The following is a 22,308-nucleotide window of genomic DNA, read 5'->3' as shown; positions in this document are numbered from 1 at the left end:
GAAAAAGTGATTTTGGAGAAAAGTTGAAATGATTGAGCCTTAAATGTGTTATGACATTTCTAAACCTTAAATAATCTTTGCTTTTCTAAACAGAGTGTTTTAAGTAGTCATCATCTTGCTTCATAAAAGAGAGGCTGACTGTGTTTAGAAATACACTTTCATTGTGCTGATATCCCAGTACAGATTCCTCTTTCCTCACATTGTCTCCAGTGTAAACACACTGCTTGATAAAAATGACAATAAAGTTAACTTGATTGCTAAGCAGCTGTATTGTTATTACCAGAGATAAACACACTTATTTCCTCTTTGGAGTATTCCTGGTATGGAATTTCTGGACAAGTATAAAGCATTCTTTCGGGTTGATTGTGATCTTACTCATTCTAAGCTGTTGCGTAGGTGTCCTTTATACTTTTGTAAGATTGGATTTAACGCGTAGAAAAGTTCAAAGGGAAAAGGTGAGCTATAAGGTGGTGTTTTTTTAGGGCATGATTAGAAATAAGGATGTTATTATTAAGAAATATTTGGAGTCTTGTACACAAGGAGGAATCTAAATTGTACAACATAATGTTTCCAACAACATGCACATTTCCATCTAGATTGTGAGAACTAAGCCTTATCTTGGGATCGTGGGGGAAGTTTTATTTACAGTACCAACTTCACTCATGAAACTCAAATAAACACTCCCAGAAAGCAACAAGGTAATAGCAATGGACCAAACAGTTGTTTATTTTGCATGGCTACCTCTTTATTTCCAAAGAGAGTTATTGTTCTCCTGTGAGTCTTACGTAGAGCTTACAATTTACTTGCTATAGAAAAATGTTCATTATCTGCCACAACTACTGATTATGAGGATGAGAAGGCATCAAGAAGGCAAAAGTGCAGCAGCCAAGAAGAGTTCAAGACTGAGGGAACTCTCAGAGTGAGGTCTCCTAGGGAGGCTGGTTAAACTACAAGATGCCCCTAACAAGGATGCATGTTACCTAGCAACCCTGTCTTGCACATTGACAGTGCCCAGCCACTGCAGTGCCTAGAGTCCCCTTCTGTGAAGGAAAGGAAGCATTGAATTAGTGGGACCCCAGTTGTGGAACTAATGCTGACAATGGTACCTTCACCACCACTATGAAAAAGCACAGTGGACACCTCCCAGTGTCTGTTACACCCAGGTGGTCTCTCAATTTTGATGTCAGTTTGGGTGTCTGGCTTAGGGCAGAGTTGGTCCTATCTGTACTGCCCATACATTTGTAACCATGCATTAGTACTAATACTTGGATTTTCTATACTCTTTTAGAACCACATATTTACATCTGGAAACGAGTTTGTAGCCAAAAGAGCTATTTCAAAATAGTGAATTAACTGGCCTCCAGTGCTGCCTCCAATGCAGGGGAAAGAAGAGAAGGAGGCTTGTTGCTTGTGCCCTTAAGGGAATAAAAAAACAGGAAAACAAAAGAAAATAGTATTCATTAAACATGGACTGTTACAAACATAGAAGTGAGTAAGGATCTTTCCATATCTGAAAACTTATTATGAATTCTGTCTTGTGAGTGATCACTTCTTTGCTATCATCAGTGATCAATGATAGAACACAACAATGATGGTGCAGCAGCAGGGGGTACTCCCACAGCACATTTATTCTCTCCATCACCTTGAGAGTGGTTTCCAAGATTAATTCTAGTGTCCGTGGCCCCATATATTAATTATTGCTGCAGAGGCTCTTTATGATACATCAGGGCTTAGCCACTCTTTTGTTGCTTTGATGTGAAGTCCCTAAAGCCTCATAAATTGAAAACAAACAAACAAATATAAGAACTGGCAAGAGTTTTCAAATATCATTGCGTTAAGATTTTTTTTAATTAACATCTGCACCATCTCCCTCCCTCTCTTTAATTCCCTTTCTTTCTGCTCCTATTAGTATGATTTGTTGCATTTATCTGCTTCATTCAAGAAATCCAGACACTCAATAAATTTTGCTGAAAATTTCATCTAAGACAGTGACCATCTCTCTAATATAGATTTGGTACAGATGTTTGACAAGGTAAGCTAGTGATACAGAATGCAAAGGCATGTCACAGTGCTCGCTTCACAAGCACGTATACGAAAATTGGAACCATACAGAGAAGGACAGCATGGCCCCTGAGCAAAAGCAAGTCACAGATTTTTCTTTTAGCATTCCTGAGTTTTGTGAAATTTTGTGAAGTTTTACTCTTCTACCTGATGTTACAGAACATAATGGCAAGGATATACACCCTCACATGGCAGATAATAATGATTCCTTATCTTGAATGGCAAAATGGCAAATATACATACATATGGCATCAAACTGTAATTGATGGACCTTGATAAAAATTTTAATTCTATTGCATAAATCTGCTTTGCTCTCATATGCACTTACAGTAGAACAGCCGTTTAACATTGTAGTTTCCCCATATCTGTGTGTGAAAGGAAGGTATCTTACCTGTTGAATTTTTTTAGCCACACATATTAGAAATCACCTACCATACCCTCCTCAATTGCATGGATTTATCTCTTTTGTAGTCTTCTCAAGTACTATGAATAATGCTTGGCTCATGGTACTCCCTCAGTTTGTATGGAGCAAGTATCAGTTTCCTATGCGGTGTAACAAATTACTGCACACTCAGTGGCTTAAAACAACACATATTTATTATCTCACAGTCTCTGTGGGTAGGTACACATGTGGCTTAGCTGGGTCCTCTGCAAGCATGCAATCCACATGTGAGCCGGGGCTTAGTTCTCATTTGGAGGCTCAACTGGTGACGGATTCACTCCCAAGTTCAGAATCTATTTGCTAGTGACTATTAAGAGCAAGGGCTCCAACTTCTTGTTGCTTGCTGGCTAGAGGCTTATATCAGGAACTAGAGGCTGCCTGAAGTTCATTGCCTCACGGCCTCCTCCATAAGCTGTCTTACATCATGGCACCTTGCTTCTTTAAAGCCAGAAAGGGAAGAGAGCCTCTAGCACCAGTCTGATAGCAAAAAGGAGTCTTCTATAACAGCGCAATCAGGGAGGTGAAATCCTACCACCTTTGCCAAATTCAATTGGTTAGAAGTATGTCACATGTCCTGTCCACACTCAAGGGGACTAAATTAAACGAAAATATAGACACCAGGAGAAAGTGACTCTGGGGACCACCTCAAAATCTGCTTGCCAAAGAGGTATCATCATAGAAACCAGTGTCAGGGGCAAGCTCCGAAATCCCAACTTTGAACCAGAATTTAAAACCACGTTAGGGAAAAAACATGTTAGTTTGGTCTTACTAAATAAATGTAAAATAGCTGTTAAAATAGCTGTAAATTTGTCACTACACCGCATTCACGAAAGCACTATATCCACAGCCTTTCCCATTGTAAGAGGCTGAATCTTCAGGGACTAGGAGTGCATTCCTAGCTGCTCTGACAACGAATAGCATGTGAACCTCTTTCCTTGCTGAGTGCATTCTGAGTTTCAGGACTTTGAATAACACAGTTGGTTTTAATGAACATCTCACTTGTCTGCCATTGTTTGGCCTGTAACAACCACAGAGGTGATTATATACTGTGTAATTATTGCTGCAGTTAATACTCGTTTTACCATCTATTTACCCATAGGTCTGTTTTCTCACATAAGCACTTAATTCTATAATATTTAAATCAAAAGCTCCAGGCTTACTAGTTTTCCAGAAAGTGAGAAGAATAGATGAATTATAAGCTATTCCCCCAAGGAGTAGTGATTTGGAACATGTGGGACCATGTAACTTTGGAGCAGCCACATCTGGAGATCCCTGAAAATCTCCTGCCTTCATATCTTGCTCGAGTTCAAAAACAGATACTATTTCCGAGGGCCCCTGGAGACTATAATTGCCACTTTCTACTTGAGAAGAAATCTCTAAGGTAACCAGGATACACGCTCCGTAGCAATTTATAACTCTGGCAATCTAAATTATGAGCATACGACATATGAACCCTAACGCAAAGAGGATTTTTTCCATACCAAAATAATCAACATAAACCCTTGCCATTTGAAAATTACTGTTTTATACATATTAAGTCTTGTTTGGGACACCCTTTGTGTCTGTTGTGTGACAAACACTTGACGTTTTCAGTACCCCACTAACCCTTCTCGCCTGTGGCAATGACTACAATTGGAAGCTGCTTTCACACCTAGGCTTGAGAGAACAGAGCATTATCAGAACTCAGAAAAATCTGTGCTATTTAAGAGGACCACCCAACAAGAGCCTGACCTTAAGTAAAAAAAAGCTATATATAACAACATGTGCCCTGGCAGGTAGAGAACAAGGGAAATAAATGCCATAATTCCTCATTTCTTTCACCTTCTCATATTCTACTGGTGCCCACATTGCAGCAACCAACAAGAAGCTACAAGGCAAGAGAGCCTGGTTGAAGCAGTCTATCCATAAATGAGTTCATGAGGCTGAGAGCCACAGGGAGAAGGTGAAGAATAGACCAGGAGGGATAAGCAGAGATTATCCTGTAGCAGGTCAATGTGCATCAGAAGTCAAAGATATTTATGGATAATTTTGTCTCATTTTTATTAAAATTCTAACTCTTGTCCGTGGTCTGATTTCTATCGGTTTCTTCGTTTTATGCCTGGGAAATACTGGTCAAAAATGTATTGAATCTGTTACTCTCTAACTCACCTTAGGAACTACATCAATCATCTATTTCATTTATTCATATTCTGACCACTTTTCAGAAATCATGGGGCTTTTAGAAGGGATTGTTGAAACCTTAAATGTTCTTCTAATCATTCGTGACTGGACTTTCCCTGAAGGCAGTTCCTGACAATTTCCATCTTCCTATAGGCTGGCCAACTTTTGGACACTTTTGTAATTCCAAATCTTCTTTATAGGAAGGCCCAAGGACTCTGAGGAGGAAAAAATAACCCAAGACCCCTCCACACAGGCCCCATCAAGAGAAAAATTGAAGAACTCCTTAAAATAAGGCTAGTCAAAATCTGGAGAGAATTTCTGAAAGTTACCATAAATTGTAGCTTATTACATAATATTTTTGCAATCTGCCCTTGCGCTCTTTACGCAAGGAAAAAAAGCTTTGTGTCTAGATTTGAGAGAGAATCCCAAGAAAAGCTTTATGCCTAGATTTGAGATAGCATATTTCAAAATTAGCACATGTATTACAAAATGAAATCCTCCAGTTTTGTCAATGGAGAGACTGGTATCTACTATGTCTAAATTATATTAACTCTAATCCAAATCATCATTCAACTTGTTTTTGTATTCCTAAGCACTCATGCAAATTTTTACAATCATTCCAATTTTTTTCTCCATACCAACTGACATCTTCATAAAATCTTTCTCCAGACCAGTTTTAAATTAAGAGTTAGAGCTGAAATCTGTGGATCAGTTAGACATTAATGGTAGGACTATAAATGCTATGCAACCCCATATTTCAATTCCATTGGGTTTACATTCAGCCTTTTATGACTTAGGACGAGTCAATTTTTATTCATTCACAATTTTCACATTTCTTAAGTAGATGGTATTCCTGGTAATCTTTCGCTGTGGTTTTAATACTGTGCATATAAATAGTGTTTTGTAAATGTGAAACAAAATACTAAGAGTAACGGAAAAAATTACAAAATGAGTATTAGGTGAATGAGGGAATTATTTGTAATTTTATAGAGAGGCCTACTATATTTATGCACACATTAGATTAATTTCACGGGGTTTTGTTTTTCTTTTTGTTTTTATCTTTCAAATAGATGGATTTCTTCCTAAGGGAGTACGCTGAGGACTACTTTGATTCCTCCTTAAGTTACAATTACATAATTTAAGATTTTTCCCTTTAAGCATGATGTGAAATTTATCTTAAGTAAAACTGTTTTTATACTTTACCTGATAAGATACTTACTTCATTTATATCAAGGTAAAAGAGAGGAAAAAAATAACTTTTTATATAGTTTTTTAAAAAAAAGTTATTGCAATGTAGTGGTTTTTTAAGTTATATAACCAGCAATTCCCAGTATATTATTAATGGGGCTAGTTAATAATCTTTGCAAAATTCCAAAAATCATGTTTCACAGTGTTTGAATATTTTAACCCAGAATTTCACCATTTGATTTCTTTTGCTTCCTTTCCCTCAGCAAAACCAGAGGCCAATGGTATAACAGATGCAAAATTCATGCCTTCCCTGTGTCTATAGAGTTACCAGATTGGAGATCTAGAATTCATTCTTACTAAGTAACGGAAGGGAAAAGGCATGGGTTACTTAACAGCCCATTATGGACTGTGGCTTTGTTAGCTAGAACATCGGATAAGCAAGCATAAAAATGATCAAAAATGTTAAAAAAATCATCTTGTAACCTTATCTTTTCATTTATCAATTTTTCATATGTTTTCCTCAAGCAGACTTTTAAAAATTCCTGATTTTAAACTGATGCTTGTTTTCCATTTTTAAATGATTTTAACTGGCCTCCTCTTCCATGACTTTGGACAAGAAATTTTAGCCAGAGATCAATAAGAGTGTAATAGCTCACCCAGAAAAGACAGCCTCTTTAGCTCTTCCGTAAGAAGGATCATCTGTGTTTGTGTGACTGGGTCGCTATGTTTCACTGGATAGATTTGTCCCTGGAACAAAGACCTGAATCCTATCTATAATTTTTATACTGCCAGAATGATGATTCTAAAACGCAGATTATTGTGGGTCTCAATCCCACTTAGGCACAAGCTCTTTACAAAGTATTTAAGGCTTTTCATGAACTCATTCCTTCCCCCATGTCTAGCCTTATCTCTTACCCCACTCTCCCTTCCACACATCTGTGCTTTAGCACTACTCGATTTTATCATATTGCTCCCCAAAGGCTGGCTTCTCTTATGGTACCATGACTTCTATTTGCATCTCCTTCAGTTAATCTCATGGCACTCTAATTAACTTCTAATAGGCCTTACTGTACTCTATTATAATAATGTATTTATATGCCTGTACTTTCCAAATGATGGAGAACAATTTGAAGGTAGGGATCTCATCTAATTATTTGTATCATCAGGAGAGTATCTAGTAGATAATTGGCTCCAAACGTTTCTGAATAAGTGAATTGTACCACAGACAAAACTTGAGAGGGCTGTAAGAATGCTTCCCAGTGCAGCTGTAAGAATTTATTGGCACTTTATCAAGCAGAAGGAATCAATTTAATAATTTTTATCATAGTCACAATGGTGTATGTAGGCAAGTGGGTGAATATTTGGGTCAATTGATAAAACTTGTATCTCTTTGTTTCCAGTTTGAAATCAGAGGGGTTCTATCGCTGTCTTGTTTTGTTTTTAACTTTCAATAGTTTTCTAGGTTTCATCTGATGCCTTTTCTAGTCACAAGAGGGAAAGAGCCGTAGAATACAAAATTATGTTCATTGTTATAACAGACAAAAATTATTATTTTTTAATTCAATCATAACTTCTATTTTGATGTTGTTGGAAATACAATTAGTAAAAAAATATAAAACCTGTATTCACTTAATGTCACTATTTTAGCCAGTCAGTCAGAAGGAATCCATAAGGTCCTGTGCATGTCACATACTCATGGTATATTTTTTATGTTTTCCACTTTTAAATGATAATGCTGTGCTCTCAAAGGATTATTCTTATAAAAAATGATTTTAAAATAAATTTAGTGCCTTATTTATTCATTAAAATACTAAATGGCAGTAGAGAAAAACATATATATCTCTCTCTCACACACACACACACAGCACGCTCACCTATATATACATATGCATAGTACAATTACAGCATCTTTTCCCTCCCTCAGGAAAGCCTAGAGTTTAATATATGTCAAAAAATAGTTTAAAACCAAGAAAGTAGTTTAAAAGAAAATAAATAAAACTTAGGTATTTGGAAAAAAAGGAATATTCAACTAGAAGAGTTTCTTCTTGTTTTTTTCCCCTTGTAAATTCTTTGACCATTCACATATTGGTACAATTCTTAAGTACATTTTCAGTGAAGAAATATTGAATAACATGATGTGGTAAAGACATTTCTCTCAATGGGTGGAAATAAAGTCATCATTTACTAGAAAGTCAGCTTTCACGTTAAGTAGTTCCTAGATCATATGTTAATATTATATGAGTAATGAAACCACACCACCTCTTATTCTTGAGTCTCTCATTCAAGCTGAATCCTATCTTATATTATATAACAATAGAAAAGCAGTGAACAACCAAAAACCTTTTCTGTCTGGCTGGTATTATGGTATTAGAAGCTAATTAGAATACTAAATCTCATATTAATACACATCCCATGATCAACATGTGTTTAAATATAGTCTAAGTCTTTAGGTAAATCATGGCATATGGAACTCAAGGTCTAGCTCTGCTACATTCAAAAACACCTCTAAAATCTGAATTTAAAATATGTACAAAGCAATAATACAAAGACAAATTGTACAGGAGAGGGTAAAAATGATCATGAGATGTCAACAAATTTTGGGAGGTGGAAGGTAGATGAATTAACAAAATAGAAAAATCTGAAACCTGTATGCTGGTAGCTTAGATAACCGTGACCTGTGCCAATTCACTCCTACTCTGGGAACCTGGAAAGCTTTAGGACTTGGGCTTACCAAGTATATGAGAGTAAAAGAAAGCACTTGAGACTGAAAACAAGAGAATTGTTTGAAAGTCTAGGATATGCTTAGATCACCAAATCCCTTTCCATGTTCATCTATAGCTAGTGGAGCACCTCCCTCCTTTCCCACAGGAGACCAATGGTATAAAACTTTAGAGAAACTGAATTAAAAATCAAGGATATCAAAATAAAAAAGGCTGAGGATGAGGAACTGGTCAGAAATCATGAAAAAAGAAACTCAAATATCCTCCCTAGATACAAACTCCCTACTCCCAGGATATCAGAACAAGGAATGAAATTCAAATATTCTTTGGAAAAACATAAAGTCCTTGAGAAAATACTCACAGGTAATGATATGTAGGAGTTGTGATTCCAACGTAAAGCTATCTCATTACCCACCACCCTATCATAAAGCCCCCAGTCACACACACACCAACACAGAACTTCCCACAAGAGCTTCTTATGACACCGCTCAGATAATCAAGGATGACCAGATATATGAGGAACAGTTTCAATGTAAAAGAGAACAAAACAAATAAAGATACAAATAAAAATACAAATTATAAAAAAAGAACAGTCAGAGAAAAATTGAAATATCCTGGATATTTAAAATATTGTAGTAGATAGACAAAATACAAAAGGAGAGATGAAAGATAAACTTGAGAAAATCTTCTAGAAAAATGAGCAAAAAATAAAAAGGGATGGTCAATAAGAACATATATTTTTTCAATCAGAGAATTAATCCAAGATAACCAATATCTGACTAAAATGACTTCCAGAAAGAGAGACCATAGAAAATCTAAAGAATGAAAATAGCCAAGAAATAACAAAAGAAAATTCCCCTAGAACTGGCAGACATGATTCTCTGAATTGAAAGGATCCAATGACTGCTCAGCATATGGATTTTTGAAAAGACCTACTGTGAGACACATCACAGGTAAATTACAGAATAGCCAAGTTAAAGAATCAAACCCAAGGAGTGTAGGCAACAGAGAGGGCAGTGATGATCACAGGTCACATACTAAGGAATGGGAATAAAAATGTCACTGTTGTTCTCAAAACAGCATTGAATACTCAGCTGCTAAAAGACAAGAAGCCTTCAAACTTCTAGAGGGAAAAGGATTTCCAACTTAGAATTCTATACCTATCCAAACTATCAATAAAGTGTGAAGGTGTAATAAAGGCAATTTCAGACAGGCAAAATATTTTAAGAATCACTTCTTATCTACTCTTTCATAAGAAACAACGGGAGGATATGCCTAAGCAACACTTGAGAGTAAACTACATAAAACAAAACAAAGATGCAAGAAACAAGAGACCAAACACAGGAAAGAGTAAAAGGAAGTCCCTCCCCAAATAGCTATACATTGGCATGTAAAGCCATAGGTCCAGATTGGAGTAGGGGGGTAAATGCATGAAGGTCTCTGAGAAGGAGTGGAATTGATGGAAATTTTGTAGCTTTCTCTGAATGTTTTGAAAGAAATATTTATAGGCTTGTGTTAGATCTATTGGACCATTTTACAAAAACAAATAGGGCAAAGCACATAAAAAAGCAAGCAACTTTTAAAAATTAGTAAAGGACCTGTTTGAAGGAAGATGTATTTGTATAATACACACATTATTTTCCCTTAGATTTTATTATTTGCAGAGGCTGTGGAGGGTGGTGGGGATTACACTCTCCTTGTTCCTCCTTGATCCTGAGCTATCTTTGGAGCTGCCAGTTAACACAAAGTAATTTGGTCTGGAAAATAAAATTAAGTGGTTGAGGGTGGAAGGGTAGAGCTGAAAAGGCCTATTGGAATTAATTTTTATGTTTTCCTAATACACATTACCATATATTTCTATGTATACCTCTACTCACAACCTTACTGATAGTTTGAAATTAAAATTAATTTATCTTTCCATTTCTCTTTTCTCAATACATATAGACTGGAACACACACTCTCTTAATTTTATGCTTTAAAACAACTACGAGGTGGGCTCGCTGATGGCATAGTGGTTAAGTTCATGTACTCTTTTTCAGTGGCCTGGTGATCACAGGTTCTTATCTCAGGTGCGAACCTAGCACCTCTCATCAGGCCACGCTGTGGTAGCATCCCACATAAAACAGGAAGATTGGCACAGATGTTAGTTCAGGACCAATCTTCCTCACAATAAAAAGAAAAAAAAGCCATGAAGTTGGAAGAGTTTAACATAAAATAAACTTACTTTTTTCTTGCTATGAATCATTAAATGTTACAAGTAGTCAGTCAACTTCCTCACCCTCAGCTTGCTATAGGCCGGGGTAGACAAAGAGAAAGCCAGTAGGTTCATTTATTTTTACCTTGTGACACTAGATGGAAATGTCATCCACCGATCTTTCAAGAAATCATTTCTCTCCTTTTTTCTTATAGACAAGTACTTCCTCATTAAATGTGGGGGGTTTTTTTCCCCACTATAAAAAAGAAAAAACATATTGAAAAAAGTCTATGGGGTTATTTCAATTCCAATTAATTCTACCATTGATTCCTTACTATGATGAAGTATGGAACATTTTTCTTTAAATATCAGGGAAATGGATTTAAAATATCAATATTGCTCCCTAAAACTAATGATTAGACCAGTAGACAGATGCTTTCACAATATCTTTTCCTAATTTCAGATCAGGTGGATTACGAAAATAAGTATGGTAATTGAAACCCAATGGGAATCACAAATTTAGAGTTCAATCTCCATTTTAATAAGAAGAAGCCCATTACAGAGTTAGAACTCTGAGAATCAGTGACTCTTCAGAATAGCGTCAGCCTTTAAAACTGAATACACAAATACCAAGGGAATGGAGGACTCTTGCTTTGTCTATTCCCCAACATAAAGAGAGTTCCTTTTTAAAATTACATGTTTTGTTCATTCTTGAGGAGAAAAACAAGAAGAATAAGGACAAAAAGAAGAGAGGGGATCCAAATTTATACATTATGTATCATTATATTTGCTCTCATAACTTTTCCTTTGTAGAAGGACCTAGAATGATAGATTCAGACTTTAATGTTGAAATCATATTATAGCCTCAGTCAGATACACCTCCAATCTTTCTTTTGACAGCAAATTCATGTGCTTCAAGCATGAAAGAAGTGGTCATTGAATCAGTGGCAGTACGCTTCATGCTAAACCAGAGAGCAGCCATCTTATGGTTCATTGATTCAGTTCTCTCTATGGAGATTAAAAGTTATTTAATTTTTGAAGAGAAAAAAAAGTCCAGGTTATTCAGATAGGCGACCCAAAAGTTCTCTGGTAAAGAAAATTCCAGAGCTTTCTATTTCCCAGATAATCATTGAATGTATGGCTTTCTTTTTCTGCAGAAGGACTACAGCTTAGTGAAGCTCGTTAACTGGTCTAGAACATAGCTCAGCCAGTGAATAATAAGAAGCATGAATTTGTCTTCCAGACATACCCAATTATGATAAGAAATCTTGATTTGCTCCTCTGAGAAGAAAAGGTATCTCTCATTTAAGAAAGTCATGGTTATAGCCAGTGAAGCTTGCTAAAATGTATTAGAGAATAATAAAGTGAACTTTATTAAAAGATACCCTTGGGAGCAATCCCATCATCCTCTACAGCTGAGAGCAGCAGAAATTGTCTACTGATCCTTCTTATACTTAGCTTTTTATAGAATGCCTTTTTGCCAAAAGGATCAGGGGAGTGTAATTGCAGTCACCTTTTTAAATGATCTATGAATGTTGGGTGGTTCACTCTGGATCCAGATTAATGTCATACCTCTATGTTTGGTTCAACACTTATTTCAAGCGTGATATTTCTCTCTCACTTATGAGAATTATAAATTTATTATTGTCAATGATAGATATTATTCATTAAGCACCTATTATGTGCCATTCACCATGCTACTTTCACTTACCCATGCCACTTTTTGTTCTCACAACAGCCAGGTAAAATAGTTGCCATTTTATCCCCACTTTATAGAAGAGGAAATTGGGACTCACACCAAATTTTCCATTTCTTCTGTATCATTTAAAATGTCTAGTAATGAACGGAGCAGATAGAAAGTGGTCAATACATATTGTTGGCTGGCTTGTTTTCAAGGTCCCTTAGCTAGTCGCATTTGCTTCCGTTTCAATGGAAACAGAATGTAGCCATAACAAAACTATTTGGATCTTTCGTCCTGAAGGTCCACTCCAGATATATGCCCTGGAGGGCATAAAGGGAGTGTGGCTAATGAAGAAATGGATGATTCCAGCAAATGATGCTACGGTCTGTAATGAGTTTAACACCTGGCAGATAATGCAAATGGCATTGAAAATTAGCTCATTTTTGGCTTCCCTGTGGCCCGTTCAATTGAACAAAATGTGCATTGAAAATAAGCCCTTTTTTTTTTGTATGCACACGTGTTTCGAATCTGAGCTACAGCTCAGTTCAGTGCATTTACTCAGAAAAAGTAATTTCATTAACTTTCTCCTCTCTTCTTGCTCCACCCAGAGATGAAGTTTATGGGTTCCAGGGGAGGTTTGATTTTCAACCCTACCTCTCGTACATGAGCAGTTTTGCCTCCTGTCTCCTCATTTGCAGTGTAGTTATATCATCCAGACATAAATTTCTTTTCTCTCTGGCACTTTTTTACCTTTTTAAAATGGGAATGATTCATATGGCTAAAGAATGTCAGGAAGGGAAACATTTGGGAAGAATTATATGGGATGCAGTCATTCCGGATCTTGTTCATCTTATCCACCTAGAGCCAAGTAAGAGAACAGCCACAGAGGGTCATGTGCCAAAGTTTAGAATTCCAGAGTGTTTAGAGCAGATAGGTGATTTAAAATTGCCATGGTTATAGAGCCCCAACAAAACTCAGGTTGAGATGCTTGAAATGGAGGAGGAGGATAAGGATATGAGGTTTTTATTTTATATGATAACCTGTTTAAAGTATTTCATGGACAGCTTAGAGATATTTTAAAGGTTTTCATGGCATATTCTTAAAGTTTAAAAGAGATAAAGATAATATGGATGCTCTCTAAATTACAGATAACATAGATAGGAATAATATTGAATGTCAAAACGTAAAATAATTTGGAGAGTTTGAGTTGCCAATAGCAGTTTTCCTTAACTTATTTTAAAGAACAAAACTGTGGTGTAAGGGATCAGAGTCCACAAGAACACATGAAGATTTCTCTAAAGGAGAAATATAAAGTGCTTGTATACTCAATATTGGTGTTTGCAGTGCAGCTAATATTTTGCGGCAGGATGGCACCATTCCAAGGGACAGGTCTGTTTAGGGGACCAGAGGCCATAGAGCCAGGAAGTCGTTGGCTTGTTTGAAAGGTAGCAAAATCACTTGAAGATTTTTATTGATGCATTGTCATGTCCCAACTAGTTATAATGTGATCAGGCATTCAAACATTGTGATTTTTCTGATTTTAGTTATAGATAAATCTTTAATAACCTTTAGCTTTATTAATTACAGGTAAATCTTTAATAATTATGGAAATAATCATGTGAAGCTTTACCAGCTCTCACAGGCCAGCTCATAAACACAGGCTAGTTAAGGAGATCTAGTGAAGGAGCTTCAGTTTGAAGGAGCAAGTAGTCAAACAACTTTCTTGCTAATGGTGATATCAAAGCCCAGCTCAGCCTATCATCCATATTTTACACTCCCACTAAAAATATCCCATGCTAGAGTTAAGTAGATGACTGTTTGACTGGTATTCAACAATAGCATCCAAAATGAACACTTTGATCCAATTGACAGTCACCACCATAGGGCCAGTCATGTCTTAGCTAACCTCCCTTGAAGTATGTATTTCCCGAAACCAAAGTCAAAATGTATTTACATTGAAAGACAGTAGGATTTTTAGTCTTTTACCACATCTTCACACTTTGGAGTCTAAAATACAAGTAGATGTATTTTAATAGTTGGGGCCAGCAGAGGGAGGCTTTGTGTCCCAGAACAGGCCCAGGTGCGAGAGACAGACGGCCCAGAGCATTCAGAGGGTCTTGGTGTCAGATCGAGCTGTTCATGTATCACTTAATCATAGAAGAATAGGTGGAAAACCAAAACAACTAGAATCCGTAAGCACACTGGCTTACTGAGGTGAGGTAGTTACTTTAAGGTAATGCCAGCTCAAAGTACTGGGGAAAGATCCAGTAGAATATGATATAAAATGAATATTTCAATAATAATTCATAGTCAGGAGGTCCAAACACAGTTATCTAATGTATTCTGAAAGGCACGATGATCCAGTATTGATAAAACAGCTCTCCCAGGGTAAAAACCAATTGATGATTTCCTTGGTTGAAATACTTTTACTACGGCTGATCTCCAGCTATAGCCCCACTCAAAAAATTTCTGAATATTTAACAACAGACTTTTGCAAGCCAATAAAAGTTGGGTCCAACATATCACTGAAATTAACGTTGAAAATCTAAGGAAGGAGGGAACACAAGGAAGCCTTACGGCCACAAAGTGCATTTTAGAGACCCTTCCTTGATGGGGTGCAGGGATGGATTCCAATGTCTTAGAAAGAGACTCTCAAGCAAGACAGTTTTCTCAAGTTCTAGAGGGAACAGGATATTAAGCAGATTACCAAGAGATGGATTTGGACACAAAGAAGTAAGCAGTAACCAGATTAAGTAACCAGTAACCAGATTAAGGCAAAAAGTAAATTGTTAAGATTAGAAAAAAGAAGTCTCATTATATATAAAATATCAAGTAATACAAATTAGACATTATAAAGGACCTTATTGTTGACGTGGAAAATTCTATTTGTAAAGGTATACCCCTGTACTATAAATTCTCTGCTTCTATAAGCATATAATTAATTATAAAGGGACCAGGCATAACTTCCAAAGATGGTAAAAATAAGTTTATATAATAGAATAATTAATTTTATTTTTCACTGTTATTGATGTAGCCTCTCTTTGAATTTTGCTTCTGCAAATTGGTCTTTAGTATGAACTAGCTAATAATTACTAGCTTGATCATTACTTGACTTTCATTTAATTCTTTTCGATATGTTAATTTGTACACAGCAATTTTTTTTTTTTTTTCAGGAAGATTAGCCATGAGCTAGCATCTGCTGCCAATCCTCCTCTTTTTGCTGAGGAAGATTGGCCCTGAGCTAACCTCCATTTTATATAGAGGAAGCATAGCTTGATAAGTGGTACGTAGGTCTGTGCTCAGGATCTGAACCTGTGAACGCCAAGCCCCCAAGGCTGAGCCCATGAACAATTTTTAATATACTTTAATGCCTCATTAATATTAAAATCCACAAATATTATTTTTTAAGAATCTTGTGGTAAATACTTCTTTATATTGAAACTTTTGTTTCTTCCTTGACTATTTCCTTGTTCATTTGGAAGGGATAAATATCCTATCTTCTATATATTATGACATTTTATGAATCAGGCTTTGTTAATAATCCTTGTAAAGCAAAGAAAAAACTTTAGTTGTGATTGAAGTAATTTGATTAGAATTCCAGAATGTTGTCATATAGGGACTTGAATGCCCCCTTCCACACACACGCACAGGATACTAGTAATAGAAATCAATTATTGCATGCAGAAGCCAAGTGGACAGAAACTAAACACGTACTCATTGGAAGAGAACAATTCTGAAATGAATAAGAAGAAAAGAAGAAAAAATGTGCTGACTTCCTATTTTCACTTGGAATGATGTGAGCTGGAAACTAGAATGGAAAAGTCGATTTTAGAAACCCAAGAGTTAGAAATCAGAGGTAGCGGATTGATAAATTCCAAATGTTGATTTATGAATCATTCATTTAGAAGTCTGAATGTGTTTTCCCCACAACAGCAACGTAGTTCAAAATGGTAGTCTAAAAAATCTAACCAGTGTCATCAAATAGCTAAAATTAAACTGACGGAAGCTCCAAGCCCTGGGTCCCCTAACTTCTCCCAAATCTCTGATGTTTATCCAGAGCTTTAAGTATTGAATCTGAAGAAGCCTTACAGTTTCGTGGCGCCTGGAGTAAACAAGGCAGAAGGTCATTGTCTGAAGCAAGCTTCCAGATTATGCAATAAAAGTGTTATGTTGGCGTCCTAGATCCTAATGCCATTTCTATGACCTACTAGTTGTGTAACCTTGTACAAGTCACTCAGTCTTTCTGAATCTCAGTTTCTTGATCTGTAAAGGAAGGAAAATAATGTCTAACTCACAAAATCACAGATAGTCTAAAGGCTCCAACCTTCTGCCAGCCCCTCTCCCAGGCCCCAGGCGGAAGGTAAGTTCCAAAGATGTAGGGCTATTGTCCATCTTGCTTATTGCTGCATCCTTAGGACCTAGAATGGTACTTTGTGTATAGTTGTATGTAACACATTTCTGTTGATTATGTTGAATGGATAGATGCATGAATCAAAAGTGCTTCATAAATAACAGATGCCCTTCAATGTTAATTCTCCCTCCTTTTCCCATTGACTATGGCAGTTTACAGGGGTGTTAGTAAAGGTATATCCTCTGGTGCTAGAAGACAGGATAACTGTGGCTGTTCATTGGATGGGTCATTTATTAGTTGAGTATTCTTTGCTGGAGTTGTTTGTAAGGTAAGTTACAGCTCATCGATGATATTGACATCTCTCTGTGACCTCTCGAGTGGGAGTATGCTTCTGGCCAAAATCCACTAGGTTAATTCTCATAATTTGGTTTTTGTAGGACCATCACTTCTATTGTTATAGAGGAAAGAGAGCTTCAGGTCAGGCCTTCTTTCCAATACACCCACGTTAATATGCTTGATGTGATATTTCTGCTTAGCAAGGTTTAATTTGGTGGAATGAGGGCTGCTTGTATGTTTAGCAGTCAGACGTGCATAATAGCCATCTAAGGTAGAATTCATCAATTATGCTGAAATGTTTGTTTTTAAAATGTCAGGTGTCCAGATGGCGCCATGGCAATAGGGGTCATTAAAAATGCTTAGGCACACAGAGAGGCTTAACAAAGAAATGTTCTTGCTGGTTGTACAGGTCCATAGTAAAGGCAAATTTTAAAAAAATAAAGGTTAATAGGTTGAAGCTTCATAAAGTGAAGTTGAAACAAGTACCTGGAGATGAACCACAATATCACTTTGCTTTTATGTACTTACTTTTTTCCATTTCTATGACTCCTCTCTTCACTCCCACCTGCCCATCTTCATCCAGGCATCTTCCCCGCCCCCCCCCCCCCATACTGTATATTAAAATGGATTTGCAAAAGAGAGCATTTACGTTAATGAAGTCAAACAATGGTGCTGTTGCTATTTGGGATTTGCCTAATTAAAGACCTTTGTGGAGACTTGGATACTACAGTTTCAACCTTGTTTGACACATGTCTTGCACAAAGCCATTATTATAGATTCTGAGTTACACACAGAGCCCCCAGTTATCCAAAAAAGAGGCATTTGGCCAGGGTACAAATTAACTATCAGCACTCTGGCATATGGGAACTAATATTTCTGATCAGGAAATGAAATCCAGTGAAGTATTTACTTTGGTTCTCAGATGTTTCAACTCCAGTATAGCCAGGATTTTGGAATAATTTGTGGAGGATTTATGTTTCTTTAACTGTCAATGCTCCACCACCTTGTTTCCCTGCACACAGCTTAATCTGCAAATTTTGGTCGTCAAAACAGGAATCCAAAATATTTCTGAAAATAACAAGATTATTTCAAGCATATTTTTCTTGTTTCATGGAATCTGCAAGTCCTGATTCATAAGCAAAGTGGAGTATCGATTACATAGGACTGTCAAAATACTCTCAGGCATGTTAACACATCTGTAGAGGAAACAATACTGTTGATCATTTATTTTTATATTCAACTTTTATTTATAATGGTGAAAAGTAGAAAGGCAGCTTAAATGCTCAAATAGAAGAATTGTTATGCCAGTGACAGTTCATCCAAATGATGACATTATGTAGTCATTAAGCTTTTTCATAAAAAAAAAGAAAGAAGGAAAGAAAAGAGACTCTGGTGCAGGAAACTGGAGAAGAACACTGAGTTTTTTAATATCTCGTTTTGGTCAAGTGTATAGATATAAATGACAGACATAAAATTCACCCTTTTTTAGTGTACATTCTGAATCTTGACACAGTCAGATATACAGACAAGCAACCACTACCTCAACAAAATACGAAACAATTCCATCACTCCTCGAAATTCCCTCATGCCCCTTTGGAGTGGTTGCCTCCTTCCACCTCTATCCCCTGGCAACAACTGCTTGGTTTTCTGTCTCTACAGTTTCTCCTTTTCCAGAATCATATAAATCAGTCGTATGTATATCATATATATCAATCATATAAATCATATAAAGCCAATCATACAATATGCAGCCTTTGTGTCTGGCTTCTTTCACTTAGCGTAATGCTGCTGAGATCCAAGCTTGTTGTGTGTATCAGTAGTTTTTGGTTTTTAACTAGATGGTATTCCACCTATGGATGTACCACAGTTCATTTATCCTTTCACCACTTGAAAGTCTTTTGGGTTGTTTTCAATTTGAGGTGACTATGAATTAAAGCTGCTATAATATTTGAATCCAGTTTTTTATGAGAACGTAACTTTTCTTTTCTCTTGGGTAAACACTTAGAAGTGCTAGCAGTGGAATACAAAGTTAATTTATATGTTAAGTGCATGCTTAACTTTATAAGAGTTGCCAATTCTTTTCCAAAGTGGCTGCACTCTTGAATTTCATCAGCCATGCTTGATGGTTCCAGTTTTTCTATATCTTCACCAGCAGTTGGTATTGTTCATTATTTTGGGGGATTTTTTGTTTTAATTTTAATCATTCCGATAGTTATGTAGTGGTATCTCATTGTGATCATTTATTAACTGGGACAAATGTGTTGAATCTATGTCTAGAAGTACACAATTAATAAAAGAGATTTTATTTTTTGAGGTCTCTCTCTAATGTTTTCTCCCTCAGCTCACAAAATTTGCCTTTTATACTTCACAGCATAGTAAAATGTAAACTAGTGTTGTGTGTCCTGAAGAGAATTTTTAGGAATAGTCTATATCACTACAAAACCTGAAACTTCTGTGAGTTAGCTCTGCTTTGATTCTCTGGTACAAAAACAGAAGTCAATGGCACCCTGTGTGTTAGAGGAATCGGATTTCAGCTCTCTGCGTGAATATTCTGAGTATTAAATGATATGGGGACCCCCGAGAGGGTGAGCAGAGGTGTCACATCACTAAGACCCAATAAAAGCTTCACATGCATCTTCGTGTGTTGAGTCGAAGAACAGCTAATTCACTGAGGAAGTTTTCAAACATCCCAATAGGAAGAGAGAATAATGAAAATCATCATCCAAGCAGTAGTTTTCAACATTATTGATATAGTGCCAATCTTTTTTGCTTATCCCCAGTACAGGGGTGGGGAAGAACATTGTCCCTTTACAGTATATTCTAGATGTGATAATATTTATTTGTAAACACATCTTTGAGTATCTCTCACAGATAATGATTTTTAACATAACAATGTCATTATCATACCTAATAAAACAGCATCATCATTTAAAATGATCTAATGCCTAGTCCATGTTCGAATTTCCCTATCTAAAACACTGGATTTGGTTGGTATGTTTGTTAAGTCATTTAAGTTTCCTCTTTCTTTAAAAAGAATATACCACATACGTATTGAAACATATTATATATCTTCACGCAGAGCTTCCCTTATTACATCCGTGCGGTTTTGTTGAACACGTTTCTCTACTCCCGCATCTCCTTGATTTGGTAGTTAGATCTAGAGGCTCTCTTCATTGCTTTAAGTACTTATAGGGATAGCAGGAAGGCCAGTTTGGAGAGGCTCAAAAGTTACACCATCACCTCCACCACCACCACCATCTTCCGCCAACACAGCAGAATACCTGCAAGGTTTTCCACTTAGTTTAGTTTCCATCTGCAGGATATAAGTGGAGCAACCAAAGGTATTTTCTGTTGCATATAAGATGAAAACCAAATTCTTTAGCTTGATGCTCCATAGTCCAGCACAGACCAGTGCTACACTTCCAAATTTATTTCTCAAGATTACCCAGCATGACGCCTTCACTCTTACTTATTCATCCTTTTTGCCTTGCCTTCTCTCATTATTTTTCAAGACAAACAAGCAAAGCTGACAATATTTGTCTTCGGTATCTGCTCACTACTCCTGTTCTGATCCTCCATTTTGGCAAAATCCCTTTCCTGCCCTTCAGGCAAATAGTACACTCCTGCTACCTTGTGTTTGCTTCAAATCCCCAACTTTGATACCCCATCAAAGCTCTTTAACCAGTGAATTACTCCACACTCTCAAATTTCTTGTTTTCGGTTTCCCTCCTTTATTTAAATAATTGTCCTCTTGAATTTAGTGAGCTTTTAGATTTTTAAAACTCATTTGATTAAACAAACCAAGTAAAAGAAATTTGTCTTCATTGACATCTACTGCCTGCCAAGCACTGTACTGGGTGCTGTTAAAGAACCATCTGAAACAGACATGGTAATTGCTTTAAAGAACTAAGTAGATCACACTGCAGTGGGAGAAGCTGGTCGTTTATGCCTTCCACTTGCATCCCTACTTGGTAGAATTTCAGTGAGGATGCCAAGTGAAGCAGGTCCTTTAAAGCAATGGGGAAGCTAGTTGAGTCAGAGAGAGTGGAACAGAGAGGGGGCTTGTTCTGGAAGAGAGGGGGCCTATCCTCAAGTTCACTAGACTCCCTCCCATCTCACCCTACTCAGCACCCCTCTAAATCTCATACAGTCTTCAAAGTGTTGCTCGAGTCCTGCTCTGTGAATAAACCTTTCCTGAATTCTTCCATGTGTACCCATGCAGTGCTTGTTCACAAAATTATTGGCAAGCAGTGATCACTCCCTCCTGTAATGCCTCTAACAATTATTTTCACTCATTACGTCTATTGCAATTGGAACTTCTATTGTCATTTGCTCATGTGTATATTGTGTCACTCCTGCTAATTATTGTAAATAAACTGTTGTTTACCTCTTTGGGTCTGCCAGAGTATGACAGACATAATAAGCCCTTAATAAACGTTGGATCAAGAAAATTTTCTTTGCTGAAAAGTCCAAGAAATTTTTTCTTCATCAGAGCTTGACTGAAATAAAGCAGAACAATAACATTGGTAGAATTTATTGAAAGACTGAATTCAAATATTCTAGGCAATATGAGATTTTCTTCCATATAATCAGGAAAATTAAATTATCTCAGTGGATTTTAGGAAAATTTTGATTCAAACAAAACATTACATTTTATTAGTCATCTGATTATTTGGTCAGTCTTGCTCAGACTACGCACATATTATAGACAGAAAAAGGAGGAAGAGCTAATGTATTTTCAATAGAATGGTTAATGGGGAACACACCACACAGAGTAGGGAGAATACAAGACTCAGTCTTCATGTTTTCACTTTGTGGTAGTAATAGCTATGATTTGCTGTCTACTTCCTCATAAGCCAGATACTGCTCCAGATTCTTCACCTGTATTAATCCTTTTAATCTGCAAAGCAATATTATGAGCTAGATACTATTAAACTCATTTTACAGATGAGGAATGGAAGCATGGAAAAGTTAAGCAACCTGCCCTGGGGCACAGAGCTTGTAAGCGGTGGACAGAGATTCTAACCCCAGCAGCCAGGTTCCCCAGATCAAGCATGTGGGCCCTGTTCCCTACTTACAAAACTTTGAATAAGTCCTTCTCTGTGCTTTCATGTGAGGCATAAAACATAATTCTTCCACTGATTGATTGCTGAAACAAGATTACCTAAGGCTATT

The 22,308-nt window shown here is 36.6% G+C and overlaps 1 protein-coding gene and 1 non-coding gene across 45 annotated transcripts in view; both read left to right on the top strand.

Annotated features, from left to right (window-relative positions):
- Positions 1–22,308, top strand: part of PTPRD (protein tyrosine phosphatase receptor type D) — a 2,083,106-nt gene that overhangs the window by 1,460,789 nt on the left and 600,009 nt on the right. The window lies entirely within an intron of this gene.
- Positions 2,069–2,178, top strand: LOC111770252 (U6 spliceosomal RNA). The gene has a single exon (XR_002803413.1). It is a non-coding gene; the product is annotated as a U6 spliceosomal RNA (small nuclear RNA).

Source organism: Equus caballus, chromosome 23 (assembly GCF_041296265.1).
Source record: "Equus caballus isolate H_3958 breed thoroughbred chromosome 23, TB-T2T, whole genome shotgun sequence".
In the NCBI taxonomy this organism is placed as follows: Eukaryota; Metazoa; Chordata; class Mammalia; order Perissodactyla; family Equidae; genus Equus; species Equus caballus.
This window is presented reverse-complemented; position numbering and strand designations above follow the sequence as displayed.